Raw genomic sequence first — 3668 nt, forward strand, 5'->3', positions numbered from 1 at the left:
CGTTTTCGTTTCTGGCCCGTTTCTCTGCGTAGGAGCGTCGGAATTCAGCGAAACCTGGACCATTGGATTCGTGACTTTGAGACGAAGCTTCAGACCCCTTGTTTGCTGAATTGGATAAGGTTTAACCAGTTTGAGTCGGTTACTTGACTTTGCTTTTCAGAGCCTGTTTGAGCTCGACAGAGATACGCTGCATACTGCGGTTGGGTAGCGCCCACGAGTGCCACTCGGAGTCAGGCTTGTGCTTTTGCGTTGTGTCGCTCATGCCAGTTAGACTTGCTCTCCACGACCAGTTAGTGTGGATAGAGCCGATAGTGCGCAGCGGGGCAGGACGGGTGTATTCACAGTCCGGGAGGGTATGCTTACAGTCCCGATTGGATGGGGTCAGATTTGACATTTCTACAGTTGGTTAGTGTAGAGCATGATAGTGTAGTGAATGATAGCGGTAGAGTATGCTTCCTGCTTTCCTTCTATCCTTGCTCCCTTCTGTAGACTTAGTGGTGAACCGATGTTGTTTTGGGCGGTACCAACTGAGGATACTTGCTTTTACAGTAGTTCTCACGCCAGTTGTTACCTATGTTTGCAGAGCCACAGGTTTCGCTGCTGCACCCGTCTGCGACCTGGATCGCGGCAAGGCGTCGCGATGTAGAGCCCCTACCCGACGTGCTGAGCTAGAGGTGCCCTACTGCAGGTAGATGTTTTGTTTCGAGTTTGTGTACATAGTTGACTTAACTCGCCAGTGCGAGTAGCTCTGTATTTTGGATCTGAACTATGTATATGAAACTCTGTTTTATTTAGCTTCAGTTTTCCTAGCAGCTCTCTACTACTGTTCGTAGTAGTGTTTGATTTACAGGTACAGCTATCGCTTCGTATACAGGGAAAATTTCTTTGTATCGGCGGATCTGTCGGCGTGCCCGGGAACGTGTAATCCGGGCGTGACAGATTAAGTTGGTATCAGAGCGTTGCTATAGTCGTTGGGACCTAGGAGAACCTAAGTTGCAAACTTAGGGAAGCAAAGACGTGAGAGGCGTAATTTTATTGCGAAAGTCAATGATTATTGTTTAACTCTTCTTCGAGTAGAGTGAGTGACTGAAGGAGTTTCTTGTTTTGGCTGAGAATTATGTTGGCTGCAGACGACATAATTTTGGAGGGAAACAGGGACCGCCTCTAGACTTTCCGTTGATTGGTCAAGAGTGTTGTGTTTCAAACTGACCCGATACGTTTCTTTCAGCTCTGGTATCCGTCGCCGAGGTCGACCGTCGTTGCGGGAGCGCGCCCAGTTGGCGCGGGATCATGCTGACCTTCTGAGAGATCTGAGCACATGGAGCAGAGTACTCGACAGGAGCAGGGCGACAGACCGGAGGCGAAGTGCACCCCCTGTTGTGGAGCCGATGTGCGACCTGAGGCTACGCGCATCCCCCGATCTGAGTGCACAGTTAGCTGCCCTGACTGAGGTGACGAGGCAGCAGGGGAGTTGTTGCAGAGGTTGTGTGAGAGGATATCTCAGTCACCGAGTTCAGCACCGAGTGTACCAGAGCAGATGTTCCACCCCAGACTACTCCGGCGTCAGCTCCAGCCGCAGCTATCCCCCACCGTGGAGATTCCTATAGCGCTAGTTTTGCGCCTGCCAGGGGCCTGTACCGTTGACTGAGGCGAGCAAGAGCGGTGGACGGAGAGTTAGCTCGTTCTCGCGATTTGATCCACCGATCTTCGATGGTAGAGGCACTGAGCCTAAGGTCGTTGAGGATGGGTCAGTGCTAATGAGAAGGTTATTTCGCGGATCTGTACGTTCAGAGGGGGAGCGGTACCTCTGGGAGTACTGTTTGTCAGGTGATGCACGTGACTGGTGGCGGAGAGTGGGCGAGACTAGAGACTGAGACAGCGCAGCTGAGGTGGAGCGAGTTCTGTGGAATGCTGTATTGGGATGTATTTTCCCACAGCATGAAGCAGAAGTTTGAGGAAGGATTTTGAAGAGGATCCAGGCAGGGCGAGCGGACAGTTCAGGGAGTATGTTCGGGAGTTTACTAGACTCCTGAACTGTGTTCCGTTCGTGCCAGAGACGAGGCGCATAGGGTCCTACTTGTTTGAGCAGGTTTGAGACCGACCTGTTCAGATTCGTTAGGGCGCAGAGGTCGAGGACTTTGGACGCGTCCATGAGCAGGCACTATGGGAGGAGAGAGGAAGGTGTCACTGCGAGAGGAGGCTCAGAGGCCGGGACAAGAGTCAGGACCAGGAGCGCCCAGCTCCAGACGACGGAGGCCAGTCGATAGCAGGCGTCCGCCGAGACCTCCACGATCGCGTTCTCAGGATGTGGGTTCTCGGGACGTCAACGTCAGAGACTCCCGTTCAGAGAGGACAGCCTGAGAGGGCGCCGCAGTGTGTGATCTGCGAGGACCACACTGGCCCAGACGTGTGACAGAGGAGAGGCCGGTGCTAACGGATGTGGTCAGCCGGGGACACATGAGGGCAGCTTGTCCAGAGCAGCATCTCCACGCACATCATCTGCATCAGCTCCAAGCACCTCAGCAGACTTACGAGCAGCACACGAGTTACCGCCAGGAGGATAGGTCGTCCATGCCGCGACAGTAGGGTAGCGTCGACAGCAGGCTCCGAGTGTAGAGTCTATACAGCTCAGGTAGAGGACTCTACACCAGCCGACGCAGTGTGGCAGGTATCACTTTGATTTCTGGCATTAGAGTTTCGCACTCTTTTTAATACTGGTGCATCGCATTCCTTTGTTAGCCGAGCATTTGCATTGTTGCATGGTCTAATTAGGGGCATTGTCACAGGCACGAGATTGTGCAGATCCGGACCATGTTTTACAGGTTGCGGAGTGTTGTTGGTCGTGTCCGTGCAGTTGGACTCCGTGGGTCATGCCGGCAGACCTGTTGTGTGTTAGGGCAACTGCAGGACTTCGACGTCGTGCTCCGTATGGATTGGCTGGCGCGGTACTACGCTATCGATCGACTGTGGGCGAGGACGGTGACGTTCTGCGAGCCAGGCCAGAGGATGTTCACTTTCAGAGGCTGCAGGAGCACGCTATTTGCCACGCGATATCTTCGGCGAGGGCTCGACAAGATGCTGAGTAGCGCGGTGTATCGCTTTCCTAGCGACTGTTTGTGGAGGTACTACGCGCGGGCCGGGACTTGAGGACATCCAGTAGTCGCGAGTTTCCGGATGTTTTTCCCTGAATTGACTACGGTTGCCGCCGGAAGAGGGAGATTGAGTTTGTGATTGATGAGTTCCTGAACTGCAGCCAATCTCAAAGGTACTTATCGGATGGCGCCGGCAAGCTGAGTAGAGCTAAAGGCACACTTCAGGATCTGATGAATAAAGGGTTTGTGAGACCAAGTGTGTCGCCTTGGGAGCGCCAGTGTTATTTGTTAAGAGAAAGGATGGTTCGCTTCAGGTTATTGTGTAGATTACCGGGGCTGAATATAAAGTGACCACAAGAATAAGTATCCCTTGCCACGCATTGATAATTTGTTTGATCAGGCTGCAGGATCTTAATGTCTTTTCGGAAGATTGATCTCCAGTCAGGTTACCACCAGCTAAGGGTGAGGGCCGAGGATGTTCCCAAGACGGCTTTTCGGACTCGGTACGGCATTATGATTGCACGTGATGCCTTTTGATTGACGAATGCCCCTGCCGCGTTCATGGATTTGATGAAC

The sequence above is a fragment of the Ananas comosus genome, linkage group 3, assembly GCF_001540865.1.
Source record: "Ananas comosus cultivar F153 linkage group 3, ASM154086v1, whole genome shotgun sequence".
Classification (NCBI taxonomy): Eukaryota; Viridiplantae; Streptophyta; class Magnoliopsida; order Poales; family Bromeliaceae; genus Ananas; species Ananas comosus.